Consider the following 12,776-nt stretch of genomic DNA (forward strand, 5'->3'; position numbering starts at 1 on the left):
ATTTATAAGCTATGGTGATGCACCATTAAATTAAAGTTTTGGTAAGCTCACTGCCCGTTCCATGGGATGGTTGTTTCATGCAAATAACTATAACAGACAAAATTTGTGAAATAAAACAATCAATTAGACGGATTATGGGTTTGCTGCCTGGCTACTATTTGATGAGTTGAAATATCCCGAGTTGGTTGGTAAGCTGCTAATATTAGCCTTAATGATTGGTTATTGTAGATGAAAACTATGACGTTAAAGGACATGTTGACACTTCGTAAGCTATATGAATTGGAAATTGAGGTATGTAAGGCTATTCGATTTCCTATTTCTTTGGCATGAATTCAACACTTGTATTACAAAGTAAGCTTTCTAAGTGCCCTTGGTAGTGACTGATCCATAGTTGCAGTTCCTACTCCCTAGAGCATCAAAGTGAGTACTCTAATATGAGTTTATTACTAAATGTATGTGCTTACTCTGCCAAGTATTAGCATGCAGGGTTTAAACTTGTTTCATCGTCAAAGTACCCTTGGCACGTATTCCCCTGATACAAATCAAAATAATCCTAGTACTACAACATTTTAGGCTTTTAGCCACCCCAGTAAAGTGTAGCCTAAACTAGCAAAAAGTGTGGCCTTTCATAAAAGGCTACATTTTTGGACTTTAAGCAACTCTTTTCAGGGGTGGCCAAAAGAAGCGTAGCCTTTAACATTGGGCCACACTTTTTAAATGTCGCCATAGCAGCTACACTTAAAAAGCGTGGCAAAAGAGGTATAAGGGCACACTTTTTAGTAATTCATTAGCAATACCTTTTGTTTGATTATACTACACTTAAAAGTGTGGCATTTTCTTTGTTATTGGGCACACTTAAAAAAATTTGTCTTTTAAATCTCATCTAGAGCAACACTTATAAGTGTAACTTTTCTTATGTACATCAAGCCACACATTGGACGTCCCTATGCAACACTTTTCAACTGTGGCAATGTTGTGTAGAATTTTTGTAGCCACAATTTTTCATTTTTAAGAATAATAATTTTTATTTGCATATATTCAATAATCACATATAATAATTAGATATATAATCGATCTAAAGCACAAAATTAGCTAATAAATAAATCAAAATTATATATTTCAAATAAACTTCAAGAAACATATCTTGTACAACCAATACTTAGACAAACATGTCTTGTACAACCAAACTTCGACAAACATGTTCTCTACTATCAATAAATTCCACAAAACCAAATGAATTCAAACATATATATATATATATATATATATGAAAATAGTACAAAAACACTTCATCGTTCACTAAAATAGATCAAGTTTACTTCAGTCAACTATTCAAATTCAACTACTATCATTTTCTTGTACATTCAAAATAAAATTATAAGTTAGTGAAATAAATAATGTGTATTTAATATGCTCAAATTCACAGTAAGCCAAACCAATCCATAACAATAAAGTCATAGGAGAGCAACCATAAACTGAAGCTTTCCTTAATACAAATCTAAAATTGAGTCACAGTAGTAAAGCTCTCCAAAACTAACAAATCTAAAACTGAGTCATAACAATAAAGTCACAACAAAGGTCTCCAAAACCAACAAAACAACAAGTTGACATTGAAAATTGACCAACCCATGTCATCACAACAGAGTAAAATGTTAAAGCTGCTATGAATTCGGCAAAAAAAAAGGTTTGAAAAACTACAAATAGATGCAAATCAGGATTCAGAAGAGAAAGTTTGATCATTTTCACTGGATCCAGAACCAACCATATACTGAAACTCTCTCTTGTCATAAATCTCCAATAAAAAATCCCTAAGCATTTGTGTAGTACTTGTAGTTGTGGAACTACTAGAACTCGAACTTGGAGCCATTGCTGAAGAAACAGTGCTTATCTTGTCTCCATTCCCATCATTTTTTTACACACAAGAGCTGCTCAAATGAATCTCATTAGCAGCAGCAACAATAGAGACCCATCGTGCTGCATATCGGTTGACGGTGCCAATTGACTAAAACTTTCCCCTTAGGCATAAATAGACTACTGGAAGACAAATATTTATAAATTTCAACATTTTAAATACAAGAGACATTTAAAAGAAACAAATAATCACTTGGAAAGCTAATTCATGTTGAAGGAGAGGCTAGTAGAACTGGTTCTCTTGTTTTTACTGATCTAAATGTTCTGGTCAAGCTCGAGTGTCTAGAGAAGGAGAACACAACTCTCAAACTTGACCTTTCATCTTGTTTAAATGAGTTGCAAATTAAGACCATAGAGAGGTACTTGAGCACCCAAGCAGCAAAAACTACTAGTAAGTAGCAGTTATAGAGCATAAAGAATGTGACCAAGCTTGAAGTGGAGTGTCAGAAACTACAAGCCTTGGCTCGCAAATCATCCCTACTTAGTGACCAAAGATCTTATGTTGTTTCATCCTTCTCTATTGAGTCCTTCACCAATGGTCAATCCGATAGTGGAGATCAACTGAAGACAGTCCACTCTGATAGACAAATGTTGTGCAAACCGGAAACAACTGAATGTGATCAAAGTTGCTCTGATTCATGGGCATCAACACTAATTTCTAAGCTTGATCAATTTCAGCACGAAAAAGTTATGCCTAAAACTCTTGCTGCCCGGTCTTTGGAAATTGACATTATGGATGACTTCTTGGAGATGGAGAGAGTCGCTGCAGTATTTGAAATTGTGAATAAAGTCTCTTCACTTATATCTGATGTTGTTGTTGATGACTCATCAAGTGAAGAGAATCCCCTGTCAGCAGAATATGAGACCCTTTCACAAAGGGTGGTTGAATTAGAGCAAAAGATGGAGAAGATTGAAGCAGATAAAGTTGAACTAGAAAATGCTTTAAGTGAGAGCCGAGATGCCCTCAAGGTGTCTGATTTGCAACTTAAGGATGCTCAAATAAAGATAGAAGAGACACAAAAGGAGTTAGATACAGTGAATGAGTTAAAAGAGTTGCTTGAGTTTCAACTCTCTGGCATGGAAATAGAATCACGAACAATGTCTGCAAACATTGACTCTTTAAAGACAGAATTAGAAAGAGAATGATCCTTGTCATCTGATAAGGAAACTAAGTGCCAGGAATTGGAAAATGAACTAAGAAGAAAATCCCAGGAATTTGAACTTCAACAAGCTTCTACTTCAAATGATTAGTCGAAAATAAAGCAGGTAACGCTTGTCTCAATGGATTCTTTTTATGTTGTTCAAAAGTCTTGAAGCTCTTATATGCTAAGATTTTCTATTTGGAGGATGATGTAGTTGTAGGTGCTGACAAGCTTGCCGAATGCCAGAAAACAATTGCATCTCTTAGGAAGCATCTTCATTCACTAGCCACTTTAGAAGATCTCTTGATTGACACAACAAATCTTTTTGGATTTCCTGGGGAAGGTTCAGTTGTGGCTGGAGCTAGTGGAGTGGAATGGAAGTTACATGTAAATGAAACATTTACCCGAAACAGCAATTCAGACACTCCAAAAATTGAGAATTCTAGTCATTCTATGAACGGAAATGAAGGAGAATCATCATCTTCTTCGTCGTCATCATCATCAGCTACTGAAGTGACAACATCCAAAAGTAGAAATGGTTTCGGGAAGTTGTTTTCTCGAAGCAAGAGTGGAATTCAACTCTAAAATGTAAGAGTATATTTGAGTAACAAAATCAAAAGGGATATGACTAGAGGAAAGCCGAATTGTAATTTTCTTGAGATTGAGCCATCATTGTTGCCATCAAATATTCATATGGTTATAAGTAGGAATGGCTAATTAAATTTTGTTTAATTAGCATCATATGTTCTTTGATTGTTAAGAGAATTTTCATATCTTTAAAAAAACAAACAACACCAAATATGTCACATTATAAATCTGTGCGTGCAAGATAACTTAAAAAGATTGTAAATATTGGTTATTCAAGAAGATTGGTCATTGGGTTCAAAAAACATGCGTCCCTCATGCAACAAACACCTTACTCAGATTACTGGCTCTTTTCATAGTCTAAAATTGTTATAAATTTTGGATTCAGGCAATTGTACATTTTTTAGAGATTCAGAAGAGATAATATAAAGTATTAACCTTATTAGGGACTATAACCACATTATTATAACATTTTTTACGATTACAGGTTAATGCGCAACCACATTAATTAGAGACCCTTTGATTGAATATACTTGCATGAAAGTGAAACACAACAATCTTAGTGCATCAGTCAGCTAAATGTGGAAGCAAGATGCAACATTATACTAAATGTTGGGACACTTCCTCTATTGATATAATGCCAGCGTGATATATACACTATGTAGTCCACAAACTTTCAAAATCTGTTTATTTTGAAAAATATTTTTGAAGAATAACATATTGTGTTTGGTATACCAATTTGGATAAGACTTTGATTTAATCAATACTAGACCAATAATTTACAGTTAGCTAAGATTTCAAAAAATGCTTCCATGAAGAAGTTACTATTTTGTTTTCAACTTTTGCTACTGCTCAAAATTATTTATGCAGTTTTCCCCCTAAAATCTTGTTTGGACAATGTAAACTATCAAGTAATGAAGTTACCAGTTAAGATAGTTGTAACTTGTAAAGAAAAATGATTTCTGGACATAAGTGATGTAATTTTAATTATTCATTTTGGTGGAAAATATTTTCTAACTAAAAACCAGAGTAAGAATGAGCTTCTTCCTCGGGGAAACATTTTCATGGCAGAACACTTTTCCCTTCAAAGTATCATTTCTCATATGGAGGGCATTGAGAGCAAAGCTTCCAACAAATGAGAAGATCAGAAATTTTGGCATGGAACTAGTCAACTGCTCATGCTGCAGCAGACCTGGAATGGATGACATAGATGCTGTTATTGTTTCAAGTCATTTTGCTAATCATATATGAAGGAAATTCTCTATTTTTATGGGTTTCTCTCACTGATGAAACACCTCCTGCTAAGCTGGTGGGAATTGGCAGCAAAAAATGAAGCTCAAAAGCTGTTACAGCAGGCCTTGCCTCTTATTATTTGCTGGAACTTATGGAAAAATAGGTTCTCGGAAAAATACGGGGGTAAACATTCTAGTGTGACTAGAGTTAATATTTAACATGGACCTTAAGGTAGAGTAGATTAGGTAGGTTTTTTATCATTCTTCTTACTGTGTTATTATTGACTAATCAGAGCCTATAAAAGAATAAAATCAGAGTACACAGCAGCTAAAGCTACATTTTATACAAAGAGACTAGGAAAAAAGAGGTACAATAGAAGTCCATATGCCCATATGCAAATAATATAACTATGAAAATAATAGTTCTTTGGATATAATCTTGAGAAAGATAAACCATTACTAGGCACCCCCAAGTTAAATAACAAGATTACTTAAAGAAAAATTAGAAGTCTTACACTTGGGTAATTTGCTGGCTTTCATGATTTCCCCTAAGAATCGTGATTCTATCTCTATAATGAACCTTCAGAGCAACCAAAAGTGTGACACTCTCCACTGAATAGTATCCACGGTCTGCATTCATTGAAAAATTATTCAATGATAAAAAAACTATAAAAATAGTCAATCACATAGAGAATTGGTAATCCTAGGATTGGTATGATGAAATGAGTGTATGGATGCGAAAAGGAATTGTGCATCATAGAAAATGTTAATACTCCCTGTCTCTTGTCACAAAAAGAATGTCACCTTTCTAAATTTAAAAACTACTATATAACTTCAAAATTCCAAGTTTACCTTAATGAAATGATTTATGGCCACATAAATATCTATAGAATGTTTTATACCACAAGTTTCAAAAGTCCCCGATTCTTTCTTATACTTCGTCACCAAACAAACACCATCTGAAAATTGAGCAGTATGAAGCTGTGGTTTATTTGCCTGAAACCTTAATGATGTCAGATGCAATTTTTTTAGAAAGAGTACAACAAAAGAATGAATAATGCAATCATGATCACAAGGAACACATGCACGTTATTTTATATACCAAAAGACAACTCTAGGAGAGAAAATTTTCAAGAAATTAGGGATGAGTCGGTGTCAGTTGACATCATTAAAAACATTACTACGTTGTATTCCACTGGGCTAAATTACTAAATGCCCACTCGATATCTGTGCATTAGATCTTTTTACATAGAGTACAAAGTGGTGACGAAGAACACTTCCACTAAAGAAAGGATTTATGTAGAAAAAAAGGCACAAAAGAACACTTTGTTACAGGTAATAAGCCATAGCACCTTTTCTCAAATTTATGAGTACGGAAATTAAATCCAACACGTGAATCCTCACTTTCATGAAACCCATGTCTTCTCGCACTTAAATAAGCTTAACAAAAGGGCAATCTACATGGACAACAAGCAAAAGTAAATCCAATGACGCAACTCTCACTGTCAATTGTCAAGAACTGCCATGTCCTCTTGCATTTAAGCAAGCTTAACACAAGGCAATAGACATGAACACACACCGTAAAAAATAACTACAAACAAATTTTAGTCACTCATCACTTCGATTGGCTAAACGATTGTTCCTCAATTAGTGCCCTGCACGTGCTGACAAGATATTGTCGGATATCAACCACCTCCTTAATACAGAATTTCCTCACATACAATGGCTTCACAACTGGATTGATCTACTCAGTTTGGTGGAAAAATGCAGACATGAAGACAAAATCTGGGAGGTAAGATGGTTGAAGCCTCCTAACAATATTTTAAAGCTGAACACTGATGGTACTGCACTCCTAAATTACAACCAAGTTGAAACGAAATGCATTAACACTGAACATCATGAACGACTCCACCAACAAGAAATTAACTTATCACCAAAGATCATTAACAAACTCCACATATAAGAAATAAACCCCTTTAAGTTTTAAGGATGAGAATGAAAGACAGCTGAAATGTAAGACAAAGGAAGATAACAATGGCATCAGTTGAGTGCACCTATTAACTAATTCTCCTCTAAAAGATTTGGAGACCTGATCCGGTAAAATTATTAGTGACCCTTTCCAAAACTAGATCATGAGCATCCAGAGAAGCAGCCACGGGTAAACTTCTTCAATTAAATAAAAAATGATTATAGCTATATGCTTCAACAAAGTGGCAGAGAGAGCTACAACTTAGACATTAGCCATAAGAATTCATCATACACAAAGCATAAAATATTGGATTCTGCAGATCTAGTGCATAAATATCATAATGCAACTTAAAATCTAATTCAGTGAGATTTAACATGAAGGGAACTAAGATTAACTTCTTTTGCTACTAAGATTTATTGAACAGAACCCGGAGTGCACTATTCCAGCCAATAACATTTTTAAACATTAGACAAAACAATTAAAGAAAGTCCATGTTATACTTCGAATCAGGAAATGGTTGCTTAGCCCAATCTATGTAAAATTTCAGTCTATTAGCCTCGTAAAGATTAATATTATCTACCATTTATTAGCACGAAAGCGATGCAGCAAAGATATACTCAAACTCTAACAACCAACTTACTCGAGCCAAGTTAAAGGAACTTTTGTTGCCTTATTTCCTTGTGTATCAACATAAATCAACAAATATCGTATCAAAAACACAAGAATACCAAAACCCTAAAGCTAAATGTGTAACCATACGCAAACAATAAACCCAGATGCCATAATCTTAGACTTTTAAAGATAGAAATTTTTACCTAATAAACCCAGATTCCAACAAAACCCTTTCAATGTGTTGAAGCTTTAAGTGTCATGACTCAAGGCTAGCCCCTAGACGTAACACGGCGTACTTGACCCCGAAGGGGTCTCATACAAGCCTCTAGCATCATCATTACACAAGACATAGAAAATAATGCGGAAAAATTTAAAACTTTTACAATAGAAGTCAACCTTCTTCATATAAGGAAAATAGGAACTAGACATTGTCTCAATCACCATCTAAACATAAGAGTACAACTAGGGTCAAAGCCCTTTACATTAATAAGTCTCCAAAATAGGAAATACAATATAGTCTAAAAACATAGGAAGTACACTAGAGACTAGAATCAATAGCAACTTGTCCTCGAACTTGAGGACTCACCAAGCCGGGGGAATAGTCGATCCAAGCTTCACCTTCAAGGAAGTAGTAAGTATCAACGACCGGAACCTACACTCATAGTGAAGTAGAAGGAAGATGGGGTTATCACATAATATGTACTAAGTATGGAAACATTCATAAAAACCTTAAAACATGATAAAAAGGACATTTTATTTGAAAGAATGCATTTATGATGTTTGGAAACCAACATACATCTTCAATGTCAAAGACAAGCCAAACATCACATTTATTCTCATTACATGGTAAAGTCATTACCTTAGTAACCCCTAAGGAACACTTGTGTAATGTATGGTTGGCATCCCATAATACCAACCATACTAAGCACCCCCTTGAAGCTACTTTAGCCATGCACATCATCTTTAGACCTAATCAAAATCATTAGTCACAATTGAAGAATTAGTCATGTACATTAATTGAATACAAGGAAAGCCATTCATAACAACTATCCATCCAATACACATGCATACATTTGAATAACATCATAACATAAAGGAACCATCCTACAAGATCCTACTAAGCCTACTTGTGCAATGTGGAAGTGAAGTCCCATACCCCCACTCCTACTTAGTAAGCTCACCAAGAAGTTATAGTATAGTTCACGTTCCATTCATTATCTTCATTATTATATGGAAGAGTTGCCATAACCAACATAGACCATGTGAGCTACATGAAATCCGGTGTCTAAAACCCCACACCGAAAGAAGGTATCCTACTTGCCTAAGGTAGAACTAAATATATAGCTATAAGGTGGATCCACTACCTAAAGACCTATGTGGGAACATAGTTTGTGGGATAGGGAGATTGCTTTTAGAAACCATACCTCTTGCATTAACGGAGGAGTTCCCATCTTATGAGTTCACATGGATGACCCAACCTCTTGCATTAACGGAGGGGTCTTTACCTAATTATCCATAACCACTCGGTGCTAAGCATTATTTCCCCAAAACTATACATTATTAGTCTTTGAATAGTATCTACATGTGTGAAGGAATACTTTGTCTTTCGTTCAATACAATTCATCAAAATAGCTCATAGATTCATTAAAGGTGAGAATGTACTTTCAACTTTAGAATCATAATTAGTATGTGAGAATAACTTTCACACCAAGATCATGTGTTTTCATGGGAATGGACTTTCAATCAACACAATATGATCATCAATTTCATGCATAACAATGTGTAAATGTGCATATGAGAACTATACTTTCAATTAACACTATTAATACATCAAAATCATGTTTATGCATGGAGTGTGGGTGTGTAATTGTCCTTGCAATGACATAATCAACAACACTATCATCCTAGACACTTCATTCATAATTAAGTGCAAAGGTAAGGGAAGAACTACCTTTCAAAAATACCATTCTTTACAGATTAGTCATATGAGATTTACTTTCTAAATGAATCAATAGTTTATACAAATCTTGCATTCATATGCACAAACCCTAGCAATTTGCCTCTTTTCAAGGTCATGAATCATGCCTCACAATTACACCTAAATATACTATAATATGTATGAATAAAACAAGATTCATTAACTAAATTCACATAGAGACAATTCATAATCATCATTTTGCATCAATACACCCATCACAATACTTGAAATTGGGGTCATGGGGGTGTTCATGGGTTCAAGAGGAATTTTATGATGAAAATCACCATTAAACATCAAATCATTCATAATATAATGCAATTAACATAATAAAATCATTTTTAGGATGAACCCATGGTTGGAATAGAAACCCTAGTTTTTTTTAACAATGTATCAATTTCGAAATCAGGAGGTGAAGGGCTTCATGGAGAAAAGTGTTCCATGAATCAAAGTTCCCATACCTTTATTGATATTTTTCCACGAAATTGGAGTGAAAATCTTGGAGCTTGAACCCTAATCTTGAGCTTCTTCTTTGTTCTTCAATGGAGTTTAGAGAGAGAATGTTTTGAGAGGGAAGTGGGTTTGATTTTGAGTTTGTGAGTTATGAGAGTTAAAAGACTTGTTTTAATACTTAATAATACTTTAATATAACTATAAATGACCGTTTTTACCTTTATTAAGTTAATTAGTAAATTACTAACCTACCCCCGCATGGCTAACTTAAGGCAGCCTTCACAGGCCCCATCCACGAGTCCCCGACCACGGGGTGTGGTTTGAACCACGGACCGTACTGGTCATTCATGGTTTGGGTCTGAGGCTGGCCTTTTTGTCCTTGGTCCATGACCCATCCACGACTCCCATCTACGGGGCGTGGTATGGTCTACGGACAATACTGTTCCTACACGGTTTGGAATAGATACTAGGGAGTTTAGGGGGGAGTTTTGGTTAGGCTAAGTGTTGACTCACGACTCCCATCTACGGGGCGTGAGTCAACCTACGACTCGTAGGTTGAGTCTCATGGTCCAAGCTGTTTTGGACAGCTTTTTGGACCTTCCTCATGGACCCATGGGGGGGCCCTAGGGAGATTCATGCCTTGATGTTTAGGCACTAGAAACCTAGTACTAGGTTAGTAAGTTCATTTTAGGACTTTAACCGTACGTTTAGACTTCATTAGGCTACTACACTACACGTTAGGCTCTAGCTTAGGTCATTAGATATACGGGGTGTTACATTATCTCCCCCTTGGGAACATTCGTCCCCGAATGGTGACCAAGACACCAAACTAAGTTAGAAACCTTAGACTAACAGCCCATTATGCATGAATCATTAAAATATGCAAAACTCACAAATGCACTATTCACAACTTGCACCTTTCAAAAGGAGGAAACTTCAATTCCTTTTTTCACAACATGGCCAAAGCAATACAAGAGAGTAGGAACTACTTCTACTAACTCAATATGTAAGAAACTCATTAATTCACATAAGCATGGGAGGAACTAATTTCTCCAAATCGATTAAGCTCAACACAACACTATAGAGCCAATGTGTCATCTCATCAACACAACATTAAGCATGTTCATCATTTCATCTCATGGGTCAAAATGCAATCATCACACAAAAATGCAAATCACCATGAGAAAACATAGGCATCATGAAATCTCAATATATATTAAAACATGAATTCTCACAAGAACATGCACAACATAGGGAAATCATGGGAAATCATACAACACACATGACTTCCAAAACACTAAACTTAAGAGAAACTAGTTACTTCAAGCTTGAATAGGAGTAGAAGGAAAAAGATGAGGGTATCGGGACATCATATCGGCCTCGGCTTCCTAAGTAGCACCCTCAACTAAATGATTCCTCCAAAGAACCTTAACGGAAGATACTTCCTTATTTCGCAACTTCTTCACTTGCCGGTCTAAAATCTCATCTGGGACCTCTTCATTAGAAAGGTTCTCATCAACTCCTAAACCTTCTAAAGGAAGGATGGAAACCGGATCACCAATACACTTTTTGAGCATAGAGACATGAAACACCGGGTGAATCGGGGCCAACTCATTTGGCAAGTCCACCTCATAAGCAACTTTCCCAATACGCTTCAAGACTTGGTATAGGCCCACATACCGGGGACTAAGTTTCCCCTTCTTGCCAAACCTCATCACACCTTTCATAGGTGAGATTTTCAAGTAGACCCTATCACCAACCTCAAATTCAAGATCTTTTCTTCTATTGTCGGCATAGGACTTTTGCCGACTTTGGGCCGTCTTCAACCTCTCTTTAATGAGTCAAACTTTCTCAATGGCTTCATAGACTAGTTCGGGATCAATTAGAGCAAACTCACCTACTTCAAACCACCCAACCGGGGATCTACACCTTCTTCCATATCGTGCTTCAAACGGAGCCATAACAATGGTGGAGTGGTAACTATTGTTGTAGGCAAATTATATCAAAGGAAGATGATCATCCCAATTACCCTTGAAATCGATCATACATGCCCTCAACATGTCTTCTAAGGTTTGAATGGTGCGTTCGGCTTGACCATCCGTTTGAGAGTGGAAAGCGGTACTAAGTTTAACATTTGTACCAAGCCCTTGTTGGAATGCTTTCCAAAAATGTGAAGTAAATTGAGCACCTCTATCCGATATGATAGACAAAGGGGCCCCATGAAACTTCACTACCTCTTTGATGTACAAATTAGCATAGTCTTCCACCGAAAAAGTAACCTTGACGGGAATGAAGTGGGTTGTTTTTGTCATCCTGTCAACAATGACCCAAATAGAATCATGTTGCTTTCGAGTACGAGGCAAGCCCACAACAAAATCCATATTCACCCCCTCCCACTTCCAAGTTGGAATATGCATATCTTGGAGCAAACCTCCCGGTTTCATGTGTTCGACCTTGACTTGTTGACAATTCGGGCACTTGGACACAAACCCGCTATATCCTTCTTCATACCATTCCACCAATAGACTTCCTGTAGGTCATGGTACATTTTGGTGGCTCCCAAATGAATAGAATATCGAGAACCATGAGCCTCTTCAAGAATTTTCTCCCTCAAACCATCAACATCCGGCACTCAAAATCTACCTTGGTACCTAAGCACCCCATCTACCCCTTGGGAGAAAACCTCAATGGACTTGTTTAGAAATGATTCTTTCAATTCCATCAAAATAGGATCCAGGTGTTGCTTAGACTTCACATCAACTACAAAGGATGATTCGGAACTATGATGAACCACAACTCCACCCTTGGTGGAATCCACTAGTTGGCACCAAACCGGGACAACATATTGTCACGACCCGGGGTTACCCCCTAGAAGTAACACGGTGTACTTGACCGCC

At 36.2% G+C, this 12,776-nt stretch overlaps 1 pseudogene; it reads left to right on the plus strand.

Moving 5' to 3' along the window:
- The window catches only part of LOC102584234 (filament-like plant protein), an 18,255-nt pseudogene extending 14,617 nt beyond the window's left edge, over positions 1 to 3,638 (plus strand).
- Positions 3,639 to 12,776: the final 9,138 nt, after the last annotated feature.

Source organism: Solanum tuberosum, unplaced genomic scaffold (assembly GCF_000226075.1).
Source record: "Solanum tuberosum cultivar DM 1-3 516 R44 unplaced genomic scaffold, SolTub_3.0 scf00389, whole genome shotgun sequence".
Taxonomy (NCBI): domain Eukaryota; kingdom Viridiplantae; phylum Streptophyta; class Magnoliopsida; order Solanales; family Solanaceae; genus Solanum; species Solanum tuberosum.